We start from the raw sequence: 9,418 nt of genomic DNA, 5'->3' as shown, positions 1-9,418 counted from the left end.
GTTCCATTAATTAACCAGTTATGTCAGCTGCCCATGGAACACATGGAGAAGTCGCTGGGTGGTGGCACAGCTACCCAGGCCTGCTTACTGAATGAGGGACCAGCTCCCTAGTTATGAATGCATAGAAGTAGTTCAAATGATCAAAGGACATCACCAGCCTGCTGTAGGTTGAGGCAAGTTGGCAGTAGTGATTGCAGCTGGGAATCCCCATTGAACAAGTGTTCAGTGCTGGAACTGGGGAGCCAGGGAGCAAATCTTGAAGTATGTACATTCCTGGATCTGATATCCAAAATTACGTTCATCATCATTCTCCTCCAAACCTAACCTGCTTTTCTGTGCTTCCTGATTTAGTGAGTAGTAGTAACCTAGGTCTAAAAATCTGAGCTATTAACGTTAAAATTGTCCTTGACTCTTCGTTTTTCCTGTGTTCAATCCATTGACAATTACAGTCATTCCTGCCTTCAAAATATCTCTGGAATCTGACCACTTCTTTCCATCTCCATTATCACAATTCTCCTTCAGGTCACCATCTTCTCTAGGTTGGATATTACAGTAGTCTCCAGTGGGCTCCTTGCGTCTTGTCTTGTCTACCCCTAAAATCTACTCCTTCCTGCAGGCAACATGATCTTCTTGAAACATAAATATAATCATGTTACTCCCCTGAAGACAATTATTCAAAGGTTCTTCATTGTTCTTAGGTTAAAGTTCCAAATGCAAGACCCTGCCTACTCTGGATCCCATTTAATCCCCTTACCTCTCCTCTTGTTGCATTCTTTCTGGGATGTTACAATATAGCCACTCTGAATTTCTTACAACTTTTTTTTTTTTCTTTTTTTAACCACATGGTGCTCTTGCTCCATCTATTCATTCGTTTACCTTACAAATGTTTTGTGAGTGTCCATTATACCCCAGCACTGTTTTGGGAACTGCAAATCTAGCAGGGATACACTTGCTCTTGAACCTTTGCACATGCTGTGACTTCTGCCTGGAGCACTCTTTCCTCTTGCATCAGACGTGGATTGGCTACTCAAAACTTTCTCCTTGTCCTTCCTACTGTAAAGATTGGAGAAAAACCCAAAACTTCAGATTCTCAGATTCTAGCAACACCGCAGACAAGGCATATGCATTACACAGACCCTCTACAACAAAGATATGAGAGATAAAACAAAGCATCACAGATGAAAATTCTGGCACCCTGAACTTCAGAAGAAAGGTAGAGAGGTGTATGGAGTACTTACTTTGAGGAGAGGCTGAGCAGAGATAGCATGAGAGGGAGATTGATAAACAGCTGGCCAGATGTGACTTGATCATCTTATGAGCAACTTCGGCATGGAGGGAGGCAGAGCAGATATGCCTGGGTGACGGAAAAGGTGCAAGTTCATCTTTTTCATCAGAACCAGAAGGATGGCCAGCTTCCACCCTTATCCACCCCCAGTACAGACCCTGCTCTCTGGGAGTTTGGAGTCACATGGTTGGGAGCCATGCCAGCACAAGGTGAGGGCCTGTTGTGTTGGTTTGGTGTGCCACTTTGGTACCTGGATTCAGGTGGGCTTGTCTCCAGACCTACAAAACCTGTGGAGTCACCAGACCAGCATTTAACCAGTCACCCTGTCCTCAGCTTCTCTGTGGTCCTGACTGACACTGAAGCAAGCCCCATCAAGGACCCCCATGAACTACTTCTAGATTGAATGCCCTGAACATAGAAAACACTAAAACCAATAGGAACTCCATCTAGGGCCAGGAACTCTGCTTCATATTCCATCTACAACCATCTCAGGAGCTCCTAGAATTGTGGGAGCCCACCAGAAATTTCTCCCCTCCAGGTCCAATGACTGTACTGTTTATTTTTGCAAATACAACAATGCTGTGAGGAAAACAGACAGTTTTAGCACACACAAAGAAACAAGAGAATGGCTCAAACAAATGGCCAAGTTGCAGAGCTAGAAGATGTTTCTGAGGATGAAAAGGTAATAGAACTAACAGAAAGGAATTCAAAAGAATGACAATCAGGTACTTTCAAAGGATTGATAGAAAGATTGATAAAAGCAAGGAAAACACAATTAAAACTTTAGAAGAATTCAAGAAAACACTACAAGAACAAACAGATAAAATAAATGCACATTTTGAGTCAATACAAAGCCTGAAATTAGAAACCCAGGATATTAAACTAAGATCTCAGAAATGCACAATACATTGAAAGGACAAAGGAGTAGATGCAAAGCAATGGAAGCCCGAATTAGTGAGCTTGAAGATAAATGTCTCAATACTAGTATGTTAGAAGAACAGTCAGAAAAAAGAATGAAAAGATCAGAAAAAAGTCTAAGAGTGATGTGGGACACCATAAAGAGGAACAACTTACAGATGATCGGAATTCCAGAAAGAGACAATCACAGAGAGAACTGTTGAAGAGTTATTGGAAGAAAATTTCCCTAACATCATGAAAGATGAGAAGATAAGCATATAAGAAGCTGAATGGACCCCAAATAGGATAGATCCCAGAAGAAAATTTCCAAGATGTATCATAATCAAACTTTCCCAAATTAAAGACAAGTAAGAATCCTGAGAGCAGCTTGGGAAAAAGTAAAAAAGTTACCTACAAAGGAGAACCCATAAGACTAAACTTTGATTTTGCAGCAGAAACTATGAGGGCAAGAAAGCAATGGAATGACATATACAAAACTCTGAAAGCAAAAGATTGCCAACCAAGAATCATATACCCAGCAAAGCTGTCCCTCAAATACGATGGTGAAATTAGGACCTTTGTTAATAAACAGCTATTAAAGTAATTTATAATGACCAGAACAACTTTACAAAAGGTGCTAAAGGATATTCTTTGGACTGAGAATTAACAACAGCTGACAACAACCTGACATGACAACAACACCCAGAACTCAATCCAGATATAGAAGTATTTCAAGTAAAACAGACCTACAAGACTGAAAATAGGGAACCAGACATATTAATGTATAATGAAGTCAACTACAAAGCAAAAAGTGGGAATAGTGTAGATGCAGAATTTCCAAATGTCAAGGAAGTCAAGTAGGTTTCAATATGGAGCAGACTGTTTTAAGCAGGAAAATAATAAACTACAGGGTAGCCTCAAAGAAAAATAATACACTTGCACATCAAAATAAAAAATGAAAATTAGAAATATTTAGTAAACATTAACACAAGAGAAATGAAAAGGAAAAGGAAACCCACAAACAAAATATATTCAGCATAAAAAATTATGTGGAGCAAAGAATTCAGCAGCACCACAAAAAAATACACAGAAAATGACAACAATAAATTTATATTTGTTGATAATTACACTGAATATAAATGGATTAAGTGTACCAGTCAAGAGGCATGAAGAGCAGAATGGATTAAAAAACAGGATTCTTCAATCTGTTATCTACAAGAGATGTATCAAAAAGATGAAAGACAGCCTCAATGCCCATTAACAGAAGAATGGTTAAACAAATTTTTGGTAATACACACAATGGAATACTATAAAGCATTAAAGAATAATGATGACTCTTCATACTTGAATGAATACTTGATGAATTAATGAATACTTCATAACATGGTTGAGCCTGGAGGACATTATGCTGAGTGAAATTTGTCAATCACAAAATGATAAACATTGTATGAGACCAATGTTGTTAAGAGTTAAAAAATGGGTTCCTTGATAAAAGAAACAATCTATGATGGTTCCAGGGGGCGGATAGGAAGAAAATTATTCATAGGTTAGATGATAGAAATATGTTTGCAGGGGTGACAGGGCAAGCAATATACAACAAGAGGGAGGCTGGTAGAGGAAAGACGAAAGTAGCAGGAGACACAGGGAAGAATGCAATAGTTAAAATGAATAGAGGTAAATGCTGTTAACTGTTGGTACACAGAGGGCATTGCAACCATGTAGTGAAACAAAATGTATGATTTGATGAATGCAAAACTAATGATTTGCTCTGTAAACCTTCACTCAATTCGCATCACAATAAAAAGTTAAAACAACAAAAATCTCAGGTTCTCAGCCTTCCTTGTAAGTAGCAGACATAATACAATTTGGCCAATGAAATTAAAACCATTGTCAATAGAAAAGGCATCCTTTCCTATATTAAAAAAGCAAAAATTTCATCAAAAGAAATTGCGTTTTGCCCCCTCCTCCCCCTTTTCCTCCTACCTGGAATATGGATACAAATTCTTGGGTGTAGCAATCATCTGGAGACTATGAGGTGACAGGAACTAGGATAACAGCCTCCATGCTAGAGAGGGTGAGCAAAAGTAGAGAAAGAACCTGGCTCTAAGGCTGCCGCGTATAGTTGTCTAGGTTGTGTATTACACAACTCTAGGGTGCCCCTTTATCATAGACTGTGATGTTGTTCAGTTGCCTCTCTGGTCCTGGCTTTGGTCTAGTTTCTGAAGGGAAGGAACAGGAGGGAAAGTCAGGAAGCTTTGATCTTATTCATTGCGCTCACAAATTGCATTGCTTTCTCTCAAATCTGCTCAGCAACCAAACTGCTCCCATCACAGTTCTAGGCTTTTGAAACTCAAAAGCTGAGAATTGACTCCATCCTCTGCTCAGTCAGTCCCTCCCTAAGGCAATCACCTAGTTTACATGGAGAAAGGAATTCAGGCTATGGATTGTATGGAGCCCGGGAGCGGGGTTGGGGCTGAGGTCGAATGTATTGTCTAATATTTCAGAATATTATGGTGCAATAAGTGTACCCAATAGATATTTGTGAAAAACTGTAGAAATACTCTAATTAGCAAAGCAATAATTCTACTCAAGTCAGGTTAGGAAATGAGGAAAAGTTGGAGATGGATCCTCAGAGAAGGACCCTTCCAGTTGGACTGAACTTTGTAGATTAAGTAGATTTGGGCAAGATATGGACGGGCACTCTAGACAAAGATCTGGCATAAGAAAATTTGTTGTTGTTGTTAAGTGCCATGGAGTCAGTTCCTACTCATAGTGACTCTGTATAGGATTTTTGAGGAGTGATTGGTGGGTTTGAACCACCAATCTTGCATTTAGAAGCTCAGTACTTATCCTACAGTGTCATACCAGGACTCAGGCAAATTTTTAATTACTGTTGTTAAGTGCCAGTGAGTAGGTTCTGACTCATAGCAACCCTGTATAGGGTTTCTGAGGAGCAGCTGGTGGGTTTGAACTGCCGATCTTGTGGTTCATAGTCCAGTGCTGATCCTACAGCACCACACCAGGACTCCAAGCAAATTTAGAGAGTCTTAAATTGGAGGCATTGGGGCAAGTGTGGCAAGGAAGAGGTAAGAGAATGGCTGACGGGATTTGGGATGGATCAAGAAGGCTCTTTTTTTAAAATTGTGAGCGGAGTGAAGGTTAGCATAGTAGATCATCAGTTTTATATTAAAAAAATCATGTACTTGGCATCATTTCAATAATTACTATTACCTCAACGTGACATCACTTATCCCACTTCCTCCCTGTGTGTCTTGTTTCCATTCCTTCTTCTTCCCTCACCCATCTGAATTTAAGCCTTAGTAAATGCTGTCAGATTAAGAAGGTTCTTGAATGTGTAACTTTCAGGGAATTGAGAGAAGAGTGGAGAAGTCCCGATTATCTTCTCAAAGTCTTTCCCACCTGGTCTCAGGTGTCTATACAGCCCTTCACCCTGTATGATAAGTAGCTACAGAGTGTTGGCCACTCTGGAGGTGTCATGAAGAACCTGAGCTGGCTCACCAGCCCCTGAGATCTGTGAGGACTAGCCCTCCTCCCTCAGGCCTTTAGGTATATACACCTTAGGAGGCAGAGAAATGCTGTTGGCAGATCTGGCTACAAGCAAACCTCTGGCCTCTACCAGCTCATTGTTGGCAGAAAGTGGTTTATTTCCCTGGGTGCTTTGTAGGTGGCTCCTGTGAGTCCATTGTGTTCCTCCTATATTGTCTTGGCTCCAGCACTGTGTGTGCACATCCAACCTGTAAACTGGATTCTCTCTCATGTTAGACTTAGGCACAGTTCCAGCAAACAGATTTATTCCCTGTTTAAAGCATCTCTGCCCTTGGAAACAAGCCTGTGTATACCCATAGAGTACTGTTGTTGTAGGGTTGTGTATATAACAAAATATATATTAGCTTATCTATATATATAGTTTAACTATATATATGGGGTGGTTATGTGCCATGGAGTCGGTTCTGACTCATAGCGACCCTATACAGATATAGGGTTACAAATCGGGCTGTAAATCGCAAAGTCAGCAGTTCGAAACTACCAGCTGTTCCATGGGAGAAAGATGAGGCTTTCTGCTCCTGTAAAGATTTACAGCCTCGGAAACCCTGTACAGGGTTGCTATGAGTCAGAACTGACTCCATGGCACATAACCACCACCATATATATAAATATATGCAATTTAACTATATATATATATATATATATGTGTGTGTGTGTGTGAGAGGCCTCCAACTTTGTTCTTCTTAAGTAATGCTTTTCTTACCTGGTGTCTCTTTCCTTTTCATATAAAGTTAGTGATCAGTTTTTCCATCACTTTAAACAAGATGTTGGAATCTAGATTGGGATTGCATTGTATCTATAGATTGCTTTGAGTAGGGTTGACATTTTCACACTATGAAGTCTTCTTATGGTATGTTCTTCCACTTTGTAAGTCTTTTTTATTTTCTTCTTATAGTGTTTTTATAGATTTCTTTGCATAGATCTTTAATTTTCTCTGGTTAGATTTATTTGTAAGTATTTCCTCTTTAGGTGGCTATTATAAATGATATTATTTTCCTGATTTTCTTTTCAGAGCTGTCTTTATTAGTGTAAAGGAATACAACTTTTTTTTTTTTTTTTTAAGTTTTTTTTTTTATTGTGAACTGAGTGATAGTTTACATGGGAGAACATTGGTTTTATATTCATCATTTTAATGTGATGATAACAAATTCCTCTGTGCATCATCATTCAACATTATTTGCTTCCATTCTCTCTGGTTTTTTTGGGAGGGGGGGTGGAGCGGGGGAGATATACACAAAAACACTCAGGAATATATAATAATTTAAACAAATAAAGAGCACATTCTGTAAGCCTGCCTCCTGGTTGCTAGTACTCAGTTTCTCTCTTTCTATGAGTCTAGAGTCCTTAGCTGCTCTCTCCATGTCCTCATCTCTGGTGTCGCTGCTTCTCTGGTTGGTATCCCATATTCCGCTTGTGCTCTTCTCCCTTAATGGTCCTAGGGTCCTCTGTTTCTGGACTGTAAGATTAACTACTCCCCCATTTTTTGTTACAAAACGTCTAGTTTTTCAGTTGTGACAGTCGCAATTAGTCATGATAACAATTACTCACTATTGAATCATAAGAATCTTATCCCCATCTCTTTTCAGCAAACCCGTCTAGACAAGATGAAAACCATTCACTGGGGACTCTATCTTTCCCCACAGACTCTTAAAATAAACTCCCTTTTGAAAACTTGTAAGTCAGTCACTTTGTGCCTTTATCACCCCCTCATTTTAGGTAGCCAATGTCTAAGTCGCCAGTCCCTATCTATCCTGTATACAGAGGGGATAGGATTGATACCTGACTCCTTCCCTCTCAGCTGTATTTTAAGCTAGAACATCCATAAGTACAGGTCAACTTCATCAAATTGTAGCAATTTATACTTGTTTCCTTTAATCAAAAATTGTTTTTTTAATCTTCCTCTAGTGAAGTTCTGATCAACAAGCCATTGAGGCTAGGTCAAATGGGTACTCTGCAAGTTTAATATAGCTGATTTTTTAAAAAATGTTTTATTGTGAATTGTGTGATAGTCTACATGGGAGAACATCAGCTTTACATTCATTCCATCATCCATCATTTCGTTGGCATAGTTATCATCCTGTCCACGCATCCTCACCCAACCAAGGGGTGTACCCTGTAAACCTGCACCCCCCCACCACAGTCCTCAGCCCCTTTCCATCTCCTGATCCCGAGCCCCCAGCCCCACCATCTCTTGACATTGTCTTCTCTGCCTCGATCCCAGGCCTCACTGCCTCTCTAGGTAGGATTCCGCTCTTTGCTCTTCTCCATTGATGGTCCCAGGGTCCTCCGCTCCTAGACTGATAAATTAATCACTCCCCTCTTTCTTACAAAATGTCCATCTTTAGATTTCCAACCCTCACAATCAGTCCTGATAACAATTATTCACCATTGCATCACAAGAGACCCATCTATATTTCATTTCATCCAGCCCTTCCTGGACAGGCTAGACACCACTCACTGGAGACTCTATCTTCCTCCACGCTCTCTGGATCTAGGTTCCCTCTTGAAAGCTTGTAAGCCAGTCACTTCTTGCCTTTGTATCCCTCTCCCTATTTTGGGTAGCCAATGTCCAAGTTGCCCATCCCTGTCTACCCTTTGTGTGGAGGGGGTGGGTATAGTTCTTGCAGCAGGGACTTGTTTCCTCTTTTGAGCTACTGCATTTATAGGTGTAGGTCATGTTTATCAAATTGTATCAGATGACGCTTTTTTTCCTCTTCTTTCTTCTTAGGGTTGAGCTCTGTTTATCCAGTCATTGAAGTCCAGTCAAATGGGGATCATCTGCAAGTGTGGGTGTTCTTACGTCTGTCCGGCCTCTTTTTATCGGCTGGCCGCCCCGCTCTCCACTCTAGATCACTGACCCTGAGCCCATGAGTCCCCAGATGTTGCCTTGCTACTGGCCGACCAGGTCTCTATCCGGGCTCACAGTAGTTTGCTGAATGATGTAGGGCTTAACTCGCCCCTTCGTTGATGTTCTTTGGCCACTTCCCCTTCTGGGTGACATGCGTGGTTGTCAGTCAAAGTGTATATTTCCTTTGCGTCTTAGTCTTGGAAGAGAATTTGCACTGAGAGGATCCGACCACTTGCCTTGATGTCTCTTGGGCAGGCCACCTGTATGTTCTTGTGGTAACAGTCAGACTACCCTTATTGTTTTGTATTTTTCCTGTAGGTCCTTCTTTCAAGAGGTATCTTCTGGTTTTCTAGCTGATCCCGGTGGTCTGCTTGTCCTTTCAAGTGGATAAATTTCCCATCTCTGAAGATCTGGTTGTAGTTCGGGCTTCCACCTATACTCCATGTAATGCAGAGGCTCCTCAGTAAACCTCCTTCACTGGACACATTGTAGCCCCATTTTAGGTATTCTAATCAGTTATAGGCAGAAGATGGGCTTACAAGCTTTCCATGTTGATATTTCTGGTTATTCCTTTCTCTCCCCCTCTAGTGTCTGTTTTATAATGTATTGCAAGGAAAACCAAGGTTCAAAAAATAGCCAAACATCTTAACATTATTCCCTCCCTTTCCCCATTCCATCCATGTCTCAGTGTCTGTATTCCAGAGCCCTGTTGTTCTAAAGCTGTGCCTACATCATTTTTTACCTCTGTCCCGTTTAGCCCATTTATACCTGTCTGTTTGTTCTCTCATCTGCTTTGTTCTTCGATTCCCCTCTCCCTTCTT

Source organism: Chrysochloris asiatica, unplaced genomic scaffold (assembly GCF_000296735.1).
Source record: "Chrysochloris asiatica unplaced genomic scaffold, ChrAsi1.0 scaffold00092, whole genome shotgun sequence".
Classification (NCBI taxonomy): domain Eukaryota; kingdom Metazoa; phylum Chordata; class Mammalia; order Afrosoricida; family Chrysochloridae; genus Chrysochloris; species Chrysochloris asiatica.
The sequence above is the reverse complement of the archived record's forward strand: the minus strand, read 5'-3'. Positions refer to the sequence as shown.